General features: G+C 39.5%; 1 protein-coding gene across 9 annotated transcripts in view; it reads left to right on the forward strand.

Moving 5' to 3' along the window:
• Positions 1 to 20,331, forward strand: part of WIPF1 (WAS/WASL interacting protein family member 1) — a 158,850-nt gene that overhangs the window by 76,756 nt on the left and 61,763 nt on the right. For 5 of the 9 annotated variants that reach the window (XM_020991008.2, XM_078146964.1, XM_020991006.2 and 2 more), the window contains exon 2: positions 8,457 to 8,628. The exons of 2 other annotated variants lie outside the window; for them this stretch is intronic. The gene's annotated coding sequence lies outside the window, so the exon portion shown is untranslated. Of the gene's footprint in view, positions 1 to 4,599; positions 4,712 to 8,456; positions 8,629 to 20,331 lie in introns of all 9 variants that reach the window. 2 more of the 9 variants (XM_020991003.2, XM_020991002.2) reach the window with 1 other exon arrangement.

Raw genomic sequence — 20,331 nt, forward strand, 5'->3', positions numbered from 1 at the left:
TATCCTTAGGAAGCAAAGTTGAGACACAAGAAGCACCTGGTGCAGAGTCCAAGCACATATTTCATGGATGTCAAGTGCTTGGGGCTGATCTAAAGTTGCCAGTCTTCAGCCATGAGCAAACAGTGGTTCTCTGTGTTAGATTCTGTACTGTGCTCTGTCTGCCTATTGGAAGAAAGGCAAGGCTTCCAGAAGTCTGCTCCTTCCAAGAGGAAGGAGCATAGATTGAATCAAGATGAATAGGGAAGTATAAAGAATAAATCAAATTTGATGTGGGGAGGGGGGAGAGTAGGGGAGAGAGAGAGAGAGAGAGAGAGAGAGAGAGAGAGAAGTGAATTCCAGGCGTAGAGAATAGTTTGTACAAAGGCACAGAGAGACACTGCAGATAGAATGCCAAGTTTAAGGAACAGATATTATTATAATCCCCTTTTTTAAAATAAGGAAACTGAGGCTCAGAGAGGTAAAATGACTTGCCCATAGTAACACAGCTAGTGTGTGAGAGGGAGAATTCAACCTAGGTTTCTCCAGTCTTCAAAACTAATGTTGGTTCCATTACACCATGTCACCTCTATTTCCTCAATTAGGAAGAGAAAACAGAAGATAGAGTGGGTTTGGGTTGGTTTTTTTTTTAGTGACTCAAGAAATTTGGAATATAAAAAAATGTAAAGTGATTGAATAATTGAAATTGAATTTTCATGGTCTTTGCAATCCACAAAGATAATTGTCCTTAATTGATGGGAGTAAATATTACCCAAGTATCATTTCCAGGCCTTTAGCCCACAAAATAGGAGTTCTGTTCAGCAGTAGTTATGTTTATTTTGCCCTTAATATGCAAGGTAACCCTTTCTGGAAGTTTACCTTAAAAGCCCAGAGTTTAAAGTTTTCTGATTCATTTGAAGACAATGAATTTTAAAATGTCCAAATACTGACTACTGATAAAAACTATACCCATATATCCCAGTCCTGGCTTTGTATTCTATGCCACACAATACCCCCTCCCCCCCACAGAAAGAATCCCTAGAGAATTGATTGTGTCTCCCCAGAAATAAACAATGACCAGGTTATTCTGCAAAACAATGTAAAGCTACAGGGGAAAATTATAATCGCTTCTTTGCTTTTAGTCTTTCTACCAGGATCTTTTCCTATTGATGCTACTGAGCTTGGAGTATGTTATTATAAGAAAAAAATGCCAGGAAGTCTTCACATTCTAAATGGACAGACCATGGGTCGTATGGACTCATCAACCTGGTCACCTTAGGTGCTTTCAAATGCCTCAATACCAGGAGAATGTTGAGTAGTTGAGAAAGATTTGTATGGAAACTGATAAAAAATAGTGAAGATGGGAGGGGGGATGGCATGGTGATACTTCTGGAGAAACATTGTATACAGAGGTAAAAATCTGATTTAAATTAACATCAAGGCCAACCTTGAAAGGAAAAAGAAGGGTAAGAGAGGCAGTAAGAGATCATATGGAGCCAGTGAGGTGTGGAATTGTGTGTGGAAAAAGTTAGAATAGATAAAAGGAGGGGTTAAGCATTCAGTATTAGTTTTTTTATTTGTGATTCAATTCAACTAATATTTACTAAGGACTGAGTTACAAACAGAGCAATGATGGCAGCCCCTGTTCTCAAGAAGCTTACATTCTAAAGGGAAAGGTGAGAAGGAAGCATATACAGAAATAAGTATGATATGACAGAAAAAATGGTAGACACAAAGAAAAAATCTAAGCAAGGTACCAGGAGGAAAAATACCTTGGTTATGTAGCACTGGGAATAGAAGTAGAGGATATTATATCTGTTCATTCATTCTTTCATCTGAGAAACAATGACAAATGACAAATAAAGTATTATAATGAACTAAGACTTTTGGGACACCCTGTATAGCTGGGAGATTAGAATCTAATGGGCTGAGAGGAGACTAATCAAACTGGTACAGGAGAAATATAGTAAGGTGTAGTGGGGGGGGTCTAAGCAAAAGACATAAAACTGAGGTGGGAGACAGTGCTATGAGGGGGAGAGCTAGGGTTAGTAAAGGCTTCATAGATTCATCAGCACTGGAAGGAAGGAAGGAAGGCATAATAATATATGAGGATTAGGGGAAGGGAAAGAATACATTCCGAGCATGTAGAATGGTCCAAGCAAAAGCATGGAGATTCAAGAAGACAGAACATGTATGAAAAGCAGTCTGGCTAAAATATAGCATATGTGAAGGAAAGTAATATGAGATAAGGCTAGACAGGACAGTAGATAGAGCTCTGGCCTTGGAGTCAGGAGGACCCGAGTTTGAATCCGGCCTCAGACACTTGATATTTAGTAGCTGTGTGACTCTGGGCAAGTCACTTAACCCCAGTTGCCACACACACACACACACACACAAAGAGATAAGACTAGAAAGGAAAATAGTAAGCAGATCATGGAGAACCTTGAATGCAGAATCAGGAGTTTATCCTTTATTTGATAGTCATTGGAATCCATCATAAGTTTTTGTGTAGAGTGGTGGTATGATCAGAATAGTTCCTTTGGAAAGTTACTTGGGTAGTGGGGTAAAGGATTGTTTGGGAAAGAGCCAATTGGAGGCAGGAAGACCTGTGAGAAGATTAGCCAATTGTCTGTGTGAGAAGGAAAAAAGGAAGGAAGGGAGAAAACAAGCCTTTCCACCCAAGAAATTGTCTGCACGTCATTAAAAATAAAAGAAAAGGGGCAGTTAGGTAGTGCAGTGCATAGAGCACTGGCCCTGGATTCAAGAAGACCTGAATTCAAATCCAGCCTCAGACACATAACACTTACTAACTGTGTGACCCTGGGCAAGTCACTTAACCCCATTGCCCAGCCAATAAAATAAAATAAAAGAATAATAGGAGATCAACTCATCCTCTCACTCTTTCTACTAAGTACCATCAAAAAGGATGAGGAGAACAAGATAACAGCAATAACTATAATAATAATAAAAATAATAAGCATAATGATAGTCTAACAATATGCAAGGTACTTTCTTCACAGTAATCTTGTAAGCTTGGTAGTACCAGCATTAGTACCCCCTTTTACTAAAAAAGAAACTGAGGCTTGGAGAAAAGTAATTTCCCCATAGTCATACCAGCTAGCTAGCAGAGGAACAGAGACACTAGTATTAGGAGATACTTTACATTCAGGAAAACAGAGAGATAGATATGATTAAAAATTCAGGAAGCAGAAGAAAACTTCAAAGCCCTTAATTCAACCTGCTCCCCTTTTTAAGATCCTGCCCCTTCCAAATAGCTCTCTTTTTAACTTCTCTATTCATAAATCTTTTTGAAATTGTTATCTCCATATGGTGGCCCAGCCAAAAATAGGTTACATAATTTATAAATCATGAATATGCTTAGGAACCGTTTGCTTAACTGTTTCATAGACTTGGATCTAGGCTATTGGGAAGATTTGAGGAAAGACCAGTAATAATCACAATCCTCTTCATTTCTCCCCTACACCTCCAATTAGTTTCTAAACTCCTTGAGCTCAGGATCTGTTTTGTCTTTTTTCTTCTTTGTATCCCACACACTTAAAAGAGTAACTTTGGGAGACCAAAACTTAGATTTCATCGGCATAGGGATTCCCAGTGAGGAAATTTCCTCTAACAATGCAGGTTGACACCTACCCTACAATTTATAGTCTTAGAGAGTCACCTGGACTCTCTGGTGGTGGCGGGAAGGTTAAATAAGAGATTTGCTCAGGGCTACATAGTCAATATGTGTCAGAGGCAAGACTCGAGTCCTCCTGACTCTACTCCATGACCAGCACTCTATTTACCATGTATACCATACTGCCTGACATGCCTCAGGAACTGAACAAAGGGTTCTTCAGTTGACTAATCAGAAATTTTGTGTTCTTTGGATCTGAAAGTGTCTCTGTTTCATTCTAAAGTCAGTGATGTATCTCTGGAATTTTTAAAAGATTTAAAAGATTCATCTAAGTAGTCTAAAGACTGGGGGAACTAAAGTCAAGCTAGATGGCAGCTATTTCTTCCATCATCAAACAGTCAGCATTGGCTGAGGGTGAATGTAAGGCACCTCCCTCCAGCTTTTAAAGCTGATACTGGCTCTGAATTTCTAATCAAATCTGACCAGAAGAAGCCAGAGTGCTTAAGGAAGGAAGTGGCTGATGGGAACACCTCCCCAACCTCACACCTGTCATTTTCATTGTGTCCAGGAAAAAGTCGTTAGAGAAGAGGTCACCCTACATAAGAACCCTCCCTTCTGTCACTTAGATAATTATTGAAATGTTCAATGATTTCAAAATTCATCCTTCTTGTTACCATCTTGTATCAGCTGTGAACTGGGCAGTAGTTATCATCCAGTTGCTAAGGCTATATAAAACACAGAAAAGAGACCCTCAAAAGCAGAGGCCAGACATTCTATACCCCATGATTAGCTCTGGCTTGTTTGTACATTAGCTTGCTGGAATTTTTCATTGGATCTTATAGGTCACCCAGTCCAATCCTTTTATAGATTAGATAACTGAGATCCCAGAGAAAATGAAGTGACTTGTTTATGGTGCCAGCATTAGTAAGTGGTAGAGTTGGAGTTTGGTCCTCTACATTATTTGATTGCAATAAAAATTTTTTTTAAAGGGCTCTCACTGCCACTCCATGCTGAACCATTGGATTCATTGAGGATTCCAACTTAAAATTTCACTGTGGCATTGATCATTGGGTATTAAACAGGCTGTGGAGAATAGCAAAGGTAACTTCTGTGTACTCTTAACAATTCTACCCTCAGAGACTTTATAAAGTTATTGCTGTTGCCTAGCATATCTCCTTTTTCCTGGTTGTCTTATGATTCGTTATTTCTTCTGGCTAAAAAAAAATAACACTGGAAACACTTAACAGATCATTCCATCCCATATTACTCAATGTGTTTTTCCAGAGTAGCCTGAAAGGAAATGTTGGGTTATATGAACCACAAAGGATTGCTGACTAGGGTACCACCTAGAAAGATGGTGGGGAGACTATACAATTAAAGACTATATTTCTGTCTTTCTAAAATTTGAAGTTGAGGAGGGGGTGCTTTTGCACCTTAGAAAATAATTTCATTATCTGAATCCCACATTTGGTAACAGAACCAATTGGTCAGTCAACTAGCATTTGTTAAGCACCTACTAGATGCCACACACTATGTTAGGTGATGGGGATACAAAAACAACAATGAAACAAATAGTCCCTGCCTTCAGGAGCTTACATGCTGTTACGCAAGTCAACATATATGTAACTAAACATCTACAAATATTTTTAAAAATAAATATAAGGTAAATTTTGGGAGGGGGACACTCAGGTTGGGACACCAGGAAAGGTTTTATATAGAAGTTGTCTCTTGGACAGAATTTTGAAGATAAAGGGGGAGTCTGAGTGATAAAATTGAGGGTAGGGGGAAGCGTACCAGGCATGAGGGAGCAAACAATGCAAAATCGCTGCAAAGATGAGAGAGTGATGTATAATGAGGCTGAAAAGGCTGAAAGTTAGAAGGAGTACTGCATTTGGAGTGAGCAAATTTGGGCGGAAGTTCTGGTTAAGCCACTTACTATCTGTATAACCTCAGGCAAGTCGTTTAACTTTTGGGGGTCTCAATTTCTTCATCTGCAATATGAGGGGAGTTGGACTAGCTGACTTCTAGTTCATCTAGTGAATAAAATCACTGGGCCCAAAGTCAGGAAGATCTGAATTCAAATCTAGTTTCAGACACTCACTAGCTTTGTGACCCTGGGCAAGTCACTTAACCTCTGCCTGCTTCAGTTTCCTCAGCTGTAAAATGGGGATAATAATAGCACTTCCTTCACCACCACCACCACCACCACCCCCAGACACGCACCTAGGATTGTTGTGATGATCAAATTAGATGATGTTTGTAAAGCACTTACCGCAGTGGCTGGAGCATAATAGATGCTTTTCTTCCCCTCACTCTCAAGGTCCTTCTAGCTATAAATCTATCATGCTATAAGAGTCACCTAGCACCGCCCATACCTCTATTGACAATTTCAGTTTTTATAAATTTCTAGCTGTCTAAGTTTGAAAGAATCATCTAGTTTATTTTTCCTAGTTTCAGTTGGGGGCTGAGTAAATACATTTCCAGAGGAGCATCCCTGTATTTGAAGACATTTAGTGATAGCGAACTCACTACTTCCTAGGATAGTCCAGCTGTTTGCAGCTGTTCTAAGCTAACAATGTCTCATTGCCCATTTGAATATCAGTGGCATGAATTTTCATGCTGAAGCCCAATCACCTTGGCCCCTCCACCCCCCCCCAAAAAGAGGCCTTTGACATAAGATGAATTTATTCAAATGGCCATGAGAAAAAGTGAGAGAAAGGGCGATTTGGGGCTTTCTTAACCCTGTCTTGGTTTGGGAAGGGTTGCTTGGCTTGCTTCAGACCTGTGATTTCATCAGTATGGAGATCTCTCAGAGTGGAAACTCCATCCGTAGATGCAAACCAGTAATTCTGCTATAACATATCTAACCTTAGAGAGATTCCTGGGGTACTTAGAGAATGAGTACCTTGCCTCAGGTCACAAAGCTGATGTTCATCTAAGACAGGCTCAAACCCAGTCCACCACCTCCTGTGAAGAGGTAGTAATTGTTGGGTGAACTTGCATCCACATGGTCTGCCAAGATGAACAAGCTGTGGGGCAGCTACAGGGATAATTATCAGAGACAGACCACCCTGTCTTCCATTGGACCTTAAGCTCCTTGAAGGCAGGAGTGATTTTTATCTCTCTTTATAGCATCAGTGCTTAGCACCATTCCTGGCACTTAATAGGTGTTTAATAAATAGTCGTTGACTGACCAAGGTAAGAAGATTCTTCTATCCAGGAGTGTGCTGGTGAATGTTTAACAACCAGCTCTCTGGGGGGAAAAATGTAAGCACAACACACTTTTAACATCATTAACGTGCTCTCCATCACTTTCTCAAGTCTAGAGAAACTACAAAACAATAAATCAAAGCCTGATTTGTAGTATTTGCCAATTTCTTTTTTTTATTAAAAAAATTAATTCAATGTGCTTACCAAGAAGCCATCAGAATACTTATTCCTTATTTGATATTAATTTATTTCTCAAAATTAACACAATGATGTTAAAACTGGAATATTAAAAATACATTAGCAAAAGTTTCAATTAAACATATACATGAAAATAATTAAAAACGAAAGCTTTTAGTGACACCATGTAACCTGAGAGTGAATTTTGACACATGGCTGTGTTAAATATGGATAGAATAATTAATGCAAATTTAAAGAAAAAAATAAACTTGCAAAATCATTTAAACTCAATTCAAAATTCCCATATGATTGACAAGTACAAAGTCCTTGAAATAATGTGACTTACGGTTTTCTTATCTAATTAAAGGACTCCAATGTGAAAATTATTCTAACTTTCAACAATTGTAATTCTACCTGGCGTTTGCCAATTTTTAAAGTATAACTGCTCACACTAAAAATTCAAGACCCAGTTCCAATTGGTTCCAGTACACCACGTCCCTGCTTCTACCATGGTGGGGGGAAGGGTTTTATAGGAATGAAGTCATAGAAATAATCATAAGGTATTTTTCTCCTCTGAAATTCTACCTTACTGAAGGTGAAGGAAAGCGTATCAATTCTACACCAAGCTACTGAACAGTTTATCACTGAAAGAGCAACTGGTCAAGAAAGATCTTTCTTTTTTTGGGGGGGAGGTGGCTAGGCAGTGGGGTTAAGTGACTTGCCCAGGGTCACACAGCTAGTAAGTGTTATATGTCTGAGGTCGAATTTGAACTCAGGTCCTCCTGAATCCAGGGCTGGTGCTCTATCCACTGCATCACCTAGCTGCCCCAAGAAAGATTTTTCTTTCCTTGGATTCTACAATGTCTTTCTACTTATTGTCCAAAAATCTGCATAACCTAATTTAACAGGACATGTTTTTATATGCTTTTACAAAATTTTAGGTGCTTTTACATAAAACCTTAAAGGAATGCCAAACATTTTTCTTTTTAATTATTTACTGAACAAACACAAATATTTCTGTATACAAAAAGTACCCCAAAATGGGGTCAGATATGAAACTATAAGCAGCTGGGTGGCTCAGTGGATGGAGCACTAGGCCTGGAATAGGGAAAACATGAGTTCAAATCCAACCTCAGACACTTACTAGCTGTGTGACCCTGGACAAGTCACTTAGCCTCTATTTACTTTAATCCACTGGAGAAGGAAATGCTATACCATCCCAGTATCTTTGCCAAGAAAATCCCATGAACGGTATGGTCCATGGGGTCACGAAGAGTTGAACATGACTGAACAACATTGTGAAGCCACGTGTCTTCATTGTATATGGTTAGTAGCAAATATTTACAAAACAGTTCAGAAATGAACTTTGTCCTGTCATTCCATTTAACTTAAGGGTAAATATTCTAGACATCTTAGAACTGGAATATCACAACTGGCTGTTTCTATTGTAAATTTCTAGTAGTCCGTATTCAGAGGAATCACCGATGGCATAGAGAAGAGTTCTGTATGTGAAGTCAGAGGACCTGGATGCGAATTCTGACTGTCTCCTACTATCTGCGTGACCCTCAGAAAGTCGCTTCATCTTTCATGATACCACTTTCTTCATCCATAAAATAAGGAAGTTGGACCAGGTAATTTCTAAGATCTCTTCCAGCTCTAAAAATCTATAATCCTATGATTTATTTGTTCTGGATCCAGTGGGGAAGAATAAATACATTTCTGGTGGAGCAGAATCAAGGCAAGAGTGCCTCTCTTCAGTTCTACTCACTAAGCACCAAATTTTCAGGGAAGAAGTATCATTCACTGGAGACGGCAAGAACACGGCTTTTAGAAAGTAGAGACAGTCTGGTATAATGGATATAGAATCAGTTATGGCTCCCGTTCCCAGCTCTGGCACCTACTACCTGTGTGAGGTGAGCAATTTGACCTGCCTCAGCCTCAGTTTCCTCACCTGTAAAATGGGAGGATTGGATTCAATGGCCTCAGAGGTCCCTTGCAACTCTAAATCTATGATGCTATGACAGCTTCGCTCAGAGTCAAGAAGTGAAGTCTCTTCATATATAAAATAGAGATAATAATAACACCTGTTTCACATGGTTGTTATGAGATTCAAATGAAATAGTGTATGTAGAGTGCTTTGCAAACCTTAAAATTATATATAACTGCTGGCTACTGATATTGTCCTAGGATATTATAAAATACATCAAAATAATTAATAAATAAATAAATAAAATACAAACTGTCACTTAATAATAGTAGACTTAAGAATATGGGTTATAACATTCCAGATGGGTCCAGAGCCCATGCCAAAAAATAAAAATCTAAAATTGTATAATGCCTCCATATTTCAGAAAATCTATAATTTCATTCACTGAGCACTACCACTACTAATAAACTCCCACCACCACCACCGTCACTGTCTCATGCCTAAGACAGTTTAATGAGCTCCTCCAATAAAAAAAAAATCACCTTCTGGCTAACCTTCTGGAAATGAACCTCTCCAAACTGAATTAGACTAGTTCTTGGTCTCTAGACAGAGAATCACTCTCTGTACCTGTAAGCTTGTTAACACCTGGCCAGGTCTGCCCTCCATTGAGCTGACCCTCAAGAACCACCTTTCATCTGTCATTAGGACTTTGAAACTTTATGGGACTTGCCATATATCTTCTTCAAGAACCCAGGGTCACCCCCTATGATGAAAAAAACATCAAAAAAGGCCCATTAATGCACCTCTCAATTCATTCCTATACCCTGATCATCTTTGCTATAGCTTGCTCTCTCTTGCATTCTCTCCCTTCCCCCCCACCACGCCCTGAGGCAATTGGGGTTGTGACTTGCCCAGGGTCGCACAGCTAGTAAGTGTCAAGTGTCTGATCTGAGACCAGATTTGAACTCAGGTCGTCCTAACTCCAGGGCTGGTGCTCTATGCACTAAGCCACCTGGCTGCCCTAGCTGGTTCTCTCAAAATGCTAAAATTACGCAGGTAGTGAGTGTCAGAGGTGGGAATGAAATCCATAAATAGTTCTATTTCCACTATACCAAAACAGTCTCTACTTTCTATACCAAATGAGTCAAGCACAAATTCCCTTAATAATTGCCACTTCCACCCACCCCCTTCATGCTGTCAAGAATTAACCAAAGGGTGCTATGAGTCCAGGTTTAATCTCCATTAAAACAAGCTCAGCTACTTGGCTCCACAGAGCCGTGTAGAGATTTTTTTTAAATGTCTTTCTTGTTTGAAGGACTGTTTTCAATGCATCAGCATCCCACTTCCTTCAACTCATTACTTTAATTTTTTTTTTTTGTGGAAAGAGTAATTCCTGCTGTCCACCAGTCTAGCCTAGCCAGGCAATCTGATGATTGAGTGATGTCTGAGGAAACCAGCTAGTACATTTTCATGTTTTCACATGACTTCATGGAACAGTTTCTCATTTGACAGTCTTGGCAGGAGACAAGGGTAGGTTGCCCCCTGAGCTCATACACGCGCACACACACACACACACACACACACACACACACACACACTGCATTTTATTAATATCCAGTATCAAGTTTGCAAGAATGAGAGATTCACAAAGTTCAAACTGAAATGATGTCCTTATTTCACCCTTGGCCTGCTTCTCAGCTTTCTGAGAATTCTGTAGAATTCTTCTTGACAAAGAATCCCAATTGATTTGTATCATCCAGGGTCTTCTGGCCTTGATTAATTATATAAACTTTAAGTTTAATAAGAGGCATTATTACTTTTGCTTCCATTAAAGCAGTCCAGTTTTCATCTTTTCCCTTTTTATTTATATGTAAAGTTCACATGAATCTTTGTTTTGTAAGATGTTTCCTTAAAACAGTCAGTTTTCTATAAACTAACACATTTACTCCTGTCATGAAACTGGTAATAAATATTCTATAATATCTTAAGAGTAAGTCATCACTATTATCTCTTGATTTTTTTTTATCTTTCATGCTTCTGAGGTCAATGAGCATTTGTGAGAGTGTTAGGCCATAAATGTCATGAGACTATTGTGTCCTTAGAGTTATGCATTTAAAAATCCCTTTCAAAAATACACTTGTGTCAACTACTTGTTGTTCATTGGTTTTCAGTCGTGGCCGACTCTTCACGGCCCCATTTGGGGTTTTCTTGGCAAAGATACTGGAGTGGTTTGTCATTTCCTTTTCCAACTCATTTTGCAGATGAAGAAACTGAGGCAAACAGGGTTAAGTGACTTGTCCAGGGTCACACAGCTAGTAAGTATCTGAGGCCAAATTTGAACTCATAAAAATGTCTTCCTGACTTCAGGCCCAGCACTCTATCCATTGTACCACATAGATCCCACTGTGCTAACAATAGTGTGATACAGTAGAAGGAAGATTGGCTTTAGAATAAAAGGACTTGAGTTCAAATCCCACCTCTACTATTTACTACCTGGGCCTGAGCTCCCTCATCTGTAAAATGAGGGGGTTTAAGTAGATATACTTTGAGGTTTCTTACAGTATTAAAATCTATAAAACTTAGAGTTTGAAAAACAATTAAAAAACAATTTTTTAATCACATTTTTCTTGGTCTTTTTAAAACAATGCCAAAATTACCTTCTTAAAGCATAAGTCCAATCATGTCACTATCCTGCTTAAAATTTGGTGATTCCTTATAATACTTCTACAAACTCCCTGGCCTGCCATTTAAAGACCATCCCACTTTGGCTCCTGCCTAGAATATTTGTCCATTACACACACACACACACACACACACACACACACACACATGCGCGCGCACGCACTCCAGGCCAACTCCTCTATTTTCACAGTGTTCTAGCTTCTGCCTCTGGGTTTTTCCCAAGCTGTTCCCCCATGCCTGAAACTTGTTCACACCATCACTTCACCTCTTATAATTTCAGCTTCCTTCAAGGCTCAACTCAATTCAATTCATTTCTATTCAAGAAGTATTATTTAATACACTGTGCTGGGTGCTGGGCATATATGGAAAAACCAAACAGCGCCTGCCCTCAAGGAGCTTATAGTCTGCTGAAACAACATGTACACAAATAAGTGTGTGCAGAATATATGTGCGTGGCTATGGTAAATACAAAGTAATTTTGAGAGGATAGCTTTAATAACTGGGTAGGGGGGATTAGGGGAGGTGAGGAAAGTCTTCCTGGAGGAGATGATGCTTGGACTATGCTCAGAAGGAAGCTATGGGTTCTACAGGCTGAGGTGAAGGGAAGAGCATGGCAGCATGGTGGACTGCTTATACAGAGACTTGGAGGCTGGAGATGGAATATCAAACTATTCCCCATGGAACAGTGAGTAGAGCAGTTTACTTCACACACTGCCTCCCACCAGAAGTCTCTTCTGATCCCCCTAGTGGTTAGTGTTTTTTCCTCCCTTGTATTATCATATCTCTACATGTTTTATCTCCCTAGTAATATGGAAGCTGCATGAAAGCTGGGACTTTCTCATTTTGTGTTTGTATTCCTAGCATTTAGCACACATAATAAATTCATCTTGGATTGGATTGGTTTGGAAGTGACCCAAAAACCCTTTCATGAAGATTAAATTTTAAAAAGACTAAATAAATAATGAAATCAATTCATTCTAACAAAACAGTAATATGTGTCCTATATGTAACTCGATAATAAATATAAATATCCCATATGGAATGACAAATATTATATCATAGAATAACAGATTTCAAGTTGAAAGGGAACTTAGGGGCCATACCATTTTTAAGGATTTATCTTTCAATTCTCCAGCTTTGGCACTGCTTTTTATTTTTTTTTTTAGACAATTGGGGTTAAGTGACTTGCCCAAGGTAACACAGCTAATAAGTGCCACGTGTTTAGTTTGAGGTCAGATTTGAACTCAGGTCCTCCTGACTTCAGGGCTGGTGCTGTATCCACTGCGCCACCTAGCTGCCCCTGGCACTGCTTTTTTAAAATCTTAATATGCTTGTAGTCTTTGAAAAGTCCACAATATTACACTGGACCAAGTATCTCTTTGGCCCTGAATTGTTTCTCTGCCTTGCTTATGTCCTTCCACTTTCCCTGCCTGTCTCTGAGCATTTTTTGGATGATTTCGTCTAACAAGCCCAAACAAAGTTCTGAGAAAAGTAACACAGGGATATACATTTTTGTCCTTCATTTGGCTATGAGAGGTTGAACATAAAGATAAAAAAGACAGTGACCGTAGAAAATGATTAGAAACTGGAGCAGCTAGGTGATGCAGTGGACAGAGCTCCAGCCTTGGAATCAGGAGGGCCTGAGTTCAAATCCAACCTCAAACACTTAATGCTTACTAACTGTGTGACCCTGAGCAAGTCACTTAACCCCAATTGCCTCACCAAAAAAAAAAGAAAATGATTAGAAACCATAGTTTTGAATAGGTGGGTGTCTAGACAAAAAAAAAATAATAATCATGGCTTTTCATCTTATTCCCAAATGGTATTGTGTATTAAGCTGAGGAAGCAGATGAATAGAAAGTTCCTTAAAAAAACAAAAACAAAAACACCTCACTAGAACAATGATAAAAACACTGTATACTTGTAATGACCACTCATGACCCCAAAGAAAAAATTTTAAAAATTCATCTACCCCCTTTCCTTAGAGATGTGAAGAATTATGGGTACAGGGTATTGCATATGCTGTCAGACGTAGGAACACTCTTGGTTGGGTCTACTTAAATTTTTTTTTTATTAAAAAGGAAAAAGACTGCCTGGGTAAAGACTGGGGGAAGTGTGGTATATTCAGATATGACAGAGATATAAAAGCAATAGGCAGCAATAAAATGTTAATTTTTAAAAAGAAAAAAAAGTTCCCCAGCCTTTGTACTTTGGAAAATAAAATGTCCCTTTGGCTCTTCTCACACTGGCTTTCTGAAGAATCTTGGCCAAGAAATGCTTAATACCTAGAATTTTTTCTGAGTGGCTTAAGCTTCATCTTAACTCTGGGCACAGAGCTAAGATTTTTTTATGCCTGACTGCCACCGCCTTGTGGTGCCAGTATCTAATGTGAGGAGCAGGGCTGTGGTTTTACTTTTTCAGAGTTATTAGGCCTTTCTCAGGACTGTTTTCTGCCAGCTTAGTATACATCATTAAAAGAAGCAGCAACAACTTTGTGCCACCTTTGAAAATATCCGTTTAAGAGGCAGCCCTGGTACAGTGGGAGAAGTCTTGGACTTAGAGACAGAAGACCCAGGTTTGAGTTCCTCCCCAGACATTTCCTAGATGTCTACTTCTAGATAAGGTACTTCACCCTGAAAACTGTTTCCTCATCTATGATAGAAGGCTAATATTACCTTCTTGTCTACAAGAGACATAATGAGCATAATGATAATTTATGTAGAACATTTCATAATTATACAAATGTGAGTTATTATTACTCTCCAGTAATTATTAGTGCAAAGCAGCCATGAAAAGAAGCATGAGCTTTGGTGCCTCTGGCATGATTGCAGTGGGAAAAGTTTTGGATTAAACTTGAAAGATTTAGGTTCAAATCCCAGCTCTGTTCTTTACTTTGACCTTGAACAAGTGATTTAAGCCCTGTGGGCCTCAGTCTACTCATCTATAAAGTGAGGTAGTTGGAATAGATGACTAAGGTCTTCTTTAGATGTCTATGATCCAAAGGGCATTGAAGAGGAGACTTTTCTGAGGAAAGTTTTGAAGAAGTAGTAGTCCTCAGTTGCCTTCTCCAGTGACATGAATTCAATTCAACAAACTATTATTAAGGGACAGCTAAGTGTTACAGTGAATAGAGCTCTGGGCCTATAGTCAGGAAGATTGTTCTTCCTGAATTCAAATATGGCCTCAGACGCTTCCTGAAGGTGTGACTCTGGTCAAGTCACTTAACTTTGTTTGTCTCAATTTCCTCATCTGTAAAATGAGCTGGAGAAGGCAATGGTAAGCCACTCCAGTATCTCTGCTGAGAAAACCCCAAATGGGGTCCCCAAGAGTCAGACACGACTGAAATGATTGAACAACAGCGATAATCTAGTAAGTGATTTCTGTGACCAAGGCACTATGTTAGGTTCTGGGGATGCAATGACAAATGAAAAACTGTCCCTGCCCTCAAGGAGATTACTTTTACTTAGAAAGAGTTAACATAAAGTAAAGGAGTAAACGTAAGTTTGAGGAGCTCAGAGAGCTAACAACTAGGGGAGTCTGAAGGCTTGCAGGCAGTGATACATGAATTGAGCCTTGAAGGATGCTAGGTATTTCAAGAAGTGAAGATGGTAGATCACCAATTCTAGTTTGCCTGGTGAACTGTGGTGACACTCAGGCCCTGCACCCTGATCAAAGGAAAATACTGCAATGACCTTAAAAGAGAGTTAGCATTCTCAGCACAAAACAAACATTTAATAAGTGTTTGTTGAATTCAGTTAAATTCTAGCCCTCTTTTGTCTTTTCTTTCTGTTCAACTTTTGTGAGAAATTATGTTAATGAGGAAAGTATGTGTGGTTACATGGAGGTACATGATGCCATTCACTGTACCTAGCAATGTTTGGCATTGCAGAAAGGTGTGTTAGCCCAGGTGAGTGTGCAGGGCACAGATCTGACCAAGCTCTTCTCCTGCTTAAGAACTTTGGTGGCTCCTGTTACCTCTAAGATGAAATACAAACTCTTCGGCCTGGTATTTAATGTCTAATCTCCTGCCTAAATGCCATCACATAAACCCTGCCCTCTGTTTAGAATACACTCATTATTTCACTAATTCAATAAACGTTTATAAATCAGCTAATATGAGCAAGGCACTGTGCCAAATGCTGGGGTTACAAAAACCAAAAAAACAAAGCAGATCCCTGGCCTCAAGCAGTTTCCATTCTACTGAGGGAAAGCAACGCCTAAATACAGGATAATTTGAGTGGGAAGGACACTAACAACTGAAGTGATCACTCAAGACTTCCTGTGGCTGATGGCACTTGATGTGAAGTGCCTAGAAGAGGTTTGAAGAGAGCTAAAGAGTCCAAGAAACGCAAATGAGAAAGGAGTGCATTTCAGGTATAGGCATGCAAAGGCATGAAGGTGCAAGATAGACTATTATCTATGGAACAAGTAGGCCAGGTGGGTTGACTATAAAGTGCACAAGGAGCAGGAATATGAAAGCAGTCTGGAAAAATTGGCTGGAGCTAGACTGTGACAGACTTGCTTGAAATGCCAGGCAGAATAGGTGATGTTTTATCTGGCCTAGAGGCAGACAGAAACATGAATTAGAAGGCTGTTTCAGTCCTCTAGGTGAGAGGTGATAAGGACTTAAATTAGAATGGTGGCCATGCCCATGGAGAGAAGAGAATAGATGAGAGAAGTGCTGGGGAGATACAAATCAACAAGACATGGGAAGTGGGGTGAGGAGGAAGTGAAGGAGAGAGAAGAGGTGAGGGTGATTCCATCATTATGAACCCAAGTGACTGGGGAGGATAGTGGGGCTTTCATTTCCCTTTTATCTCTCCCTTTCATATTCCTTTGTCTTCCAGCCCCTAACATACTAGAGTTCAGTATACAGTAGGTTCTTTTTTTTTTAACAGGTAGTTTTTTTTTCTTTTTCTTTTTTTTTTTTAAGGCAATTGGGGTTAAGTGACTTGCCCAGGGTCACACAGCTAATAAGTGTCAAGTGTTTGGTCTGAGACCAGATTTTGAACTCAGGTACTCCTGACTTCAGGGCTAGTGCTCTATCCAGTGCGCCACCTAGCTGCCCCTTGCAGTAGGTTCTTAATCAATGCTTATTGATTGATTAGTTGAAGAAGCCCTTCCCTAAGTCCCCTTATCTCACATGCCTTCCCTCTATTGATTATCTCCAAATTATCCTGAATGTATCTTGTTTGTACGTAGTTATTTTCAGGTTGTCTGCCCCATTAGATTGTGAGATCCTTGAGAGCAAGGACTATTTTGGTCCTTTTCTTTATAGCCCCAGTGCTTAGCACTCTGCCTGGTACATAGTAGGTGCTTAATAAATGTTTGTTGACTCACTAACAGAATATTAGTTGATTTCTCCAAGTCTCAGGTTAAGCATCACCTGGAAAGCCTTCCTTGATCCCTCCCAGTTGTTAGCACTCACTCTCAAATCATCTTGTATTGATATGTTTGTGTACATGTTATATTCCTCCCAGTAGAATATAGGGTACTTAATGTAGTTTTGTTTTTGTCTTTTTATCCCCAGAACCTAGCCCAACATAATAAGCACTTAACAAATGTTTGCTTTATTTTAAAAATTGAATTGGTGGTATCAGTGGATGTTTTTCAAGACAAGCTCATTTTCCCCAATCTTAATGGACTTTGAAAACTATTTATAGAACTGGTATAAAATAACCTTCTAAAATATGTATCCACTTTTTTCCCCCACTTCTTTATATTATGGGTTAAAGGAAGCAAATACGGCTTTAGGCTTAGGTGATTCCATGATATAGACTTATCTGGAGAAAAGAAGATTAATTAAATAAATAACTTCATTTAATTAAATAAATAAAACATCGAATTAAATAAATAAATAATTTCAGGCCTCTTGATCTAAACCAAAACTGGTTCACCCACTTGCTGCTTGAAGAGTCTAATTCCATCCCTGGGCCAGGAGGAAGGCACTCTGTGTTTGGAAGCATATAGTACAGATGTTCATATTTCAAATGTGTCTTCTGGGCTAAAGACTAATTTCTTTGTTTTTTAGGTACTTTTCACAGGCTGTGGACTCCCTTTTGAGTCAGAGGCAGCTATATAAGTGAAAGGAAACTGTAGGCAACTTTTAGTCCAGCCAGGAAAGTGAGAAAACAGAGGGAGAGGGAGAGGGAGACAGTTATTCACTTAAGTGCCATGTGACTGTTTCCCATCCCATCTCCCAATAGACAGGCACATGTCAGGGATGGGATTGGAGAGGTTGCATCTCTTCACAGGGTTCTGCCTTTCTCAGCATCTTGGCGGAAACCAAATTGATTTGAATAGAGTGACCCTGGCCTTGCAGCCACATCTGCTACTCAGAAGACTTGGCCACTCAGCTCTGCTGCTGATTGATAGGGAAAACAGGCTGCCTAAAAAACAAAGTTTTTTCCCCTCATCCCTTCCAGTTTGTCTGAAGTAGGATAGTCTAACAGCCCAAAGGAAATATTGCGGAAAATGCTCCCAGTTGGAAGGTACTGAGGTAGAAATTCCTTCCCCTACAAATGGGAAATAAAGATCCAGGCAGTGGCAATGTGGCACCCAGCACTCATTATCCAAAGAAGGCACTTTGTGAGCTCGTGGGAGCCATATTTCTTAGCTGGTCTCTATTGGAACTGGCTGCCTCTTCCTTCCCACCCCAGTGGTTAAATGACCCATTCTGCAGCTCTGTGGAATTAATTTAAAGCATTGAAGATTTTCTATCAGTCCCATTCAGGTATAAGGAAAAGTGGGCAGGTCTGTTTAAGGAGGAAATTCCATTACTTCCCTTAAACAGTGACCTGTGTGAGAAAAACAAGCCAAAAAGGCTCTAGGGACTTGAAACATGTGGTTTGCGTGTTGCAGAAAGGCCAATCAGGAAAGTAAATGGTCTATATCTGAAAAATTATTAAATGGTCCATTTTGCCTCCCATCTCCCCTCTGAACCCCACCCCCACTCCCACCTTTAAGATGTTACCTTTCTTTAAAACTTGGTGTTTCTCTTTACTCTATGTGAAACAAATAAAAAACTACCGCAATTTGTTAGCATAACCTCCTTCCAGGTCAACTACTTCCTGTGGCATAATCACCACAGCCCTTCCTTCTCTCTTAAATACTTCTGCTCCTGTGCTTTCCTTCTGCCATCTTAACCCCTTTTCCTCCATAGCTCTTTAAGGTTTACAAAGCATTTTATATATGCTATCTCTAGCTCATTACAACTTGTGTAAGGTAAGCACTATTATTATCATCCCCATTTTACAGATGAGAAAACTGAGGCTGGGAGAGGTGAAGTGACTTACCCAGGTCACATAGCTAGTACCTATCTGAGGCAAGATTCAAACTCAGGTCTGGCTTCACTCTAAATCAGGAACTCTACCTCCTAGCTGCCCTAATCACCAGTTAAAATGTTGCTAGATGGTAAGCTCCCTGAGGGCAGGGAATAAGTCTTATCTAACATTTGATCTCCCCTTATAAATAGTGTCTGATGCAGTATTCAGACTCAGTTCTTTAAGATTCTAAGTCTAATACTCTAGCCAGTATGTTGCTAACAAAGACAAACATATATTTTCATGCTTCTAAGGGCCTGGATTAGATGATCTCGTATGATGACCTCATATTTCTTCTCTGAGGTGAAGCTTGTTCTTTGTAATTTTGCAGTATTTTGTGTTGATTTTTAGTGGTTCTTTTTACCCTGTTGTAGTCATTGTATATTATTGTTTTCTTAGCTTTGTTTATTCGGTTTGTTTCAGTATTCATCTTACCGCTCCCTAAATGTTGGGGATTTTCCTAACTAGGAGCTCAGAGCAATTGTAATACAACTGAGAACTTTTTTTTTTTAGGCAATTGGGGTTAAGTGACTTGCTCAGGGTCACACCGCTAAGTAAGTGTCAAGTGTTTGGTCTGAGGGCAGATTTGAACTCAGGTACTCCTGACTTCAGGGCTGGTGCTCTATCCACTGTGCCACCTAGCTGCCCCTGAGAACTTTTCTTCTAAAATAAATTCCTTAAAACTGAAGAGGTAGGAACCAAATGAACTTTAGAAGTCATTCCATTGCTCCCAAGTTCAAAATAAAATAAACTAATTATTGTAAGAAGGTGTTACAAAGAGTTTAAAGATTCCAAGGAAGTTGTCTAATTCAACCCCTTAGAAATAAGATAATATGTAGGTCTGCCTTTACTCTATGGCAGGTTTCCCCAGCCCTGCTCTATGGCAATGCTAGGCCTCATAGAGGCTAAACAAGGAGTCTGAAAGAACTGAGTTTGAATCCTGACATATACACTACTTAAAAGGTGAGATCAAACATTAGACAAAACTCATTACCTGCCCTCAGGTAGTTTAATGTCTGGTAACCTGGTAAGTGGTGTTGAGTTTACCCGACTGGTCTACCAAAGTCTGTTTACCTGTAACAAAATGAAATTATTGTCCTGCTACTAGTAATTGTCTGCTATGTACTTGGGTCGTATGATAAAGGAGAGTTTTCCTTCCCCACAGATGCTGTTTCAGACAAAATTTTGAAATGAGTTCTGTTTGTTTTGTATATTCTGTGTAGCTAACACAAGCTGGAAGTCAGAACATGTGGATTCTCTTTCTGGAATTACTCTTTACCATAACCTTGGTCGGTCATTTTCCCTATCTGTACTTCAGTTTCCACAATTGTAAAAAATGAAGGGACTGGATCAGATGGTTTCCAAGGTCACTTGTATTTCTGTCTCTCTTCCTGTCTTCCTTT

This window comes from Phascolarctos cinereus, unplaced genomic scaffold, assembly GCF_003287225.1.
Source record: "Phascolarctos cinereus isolate Bilbo 61053 unplaced genomic scaffold, phaCin_HiC Scaffold_726;HRSCAF=1367, whole genome shotgun sequence".
NCBI lineage: Eukaryota > Metazoa > Chordata > Mammalia > Diprotodontia > Phascolarctidae > Phascolarctos > Phascolarctos cinereus.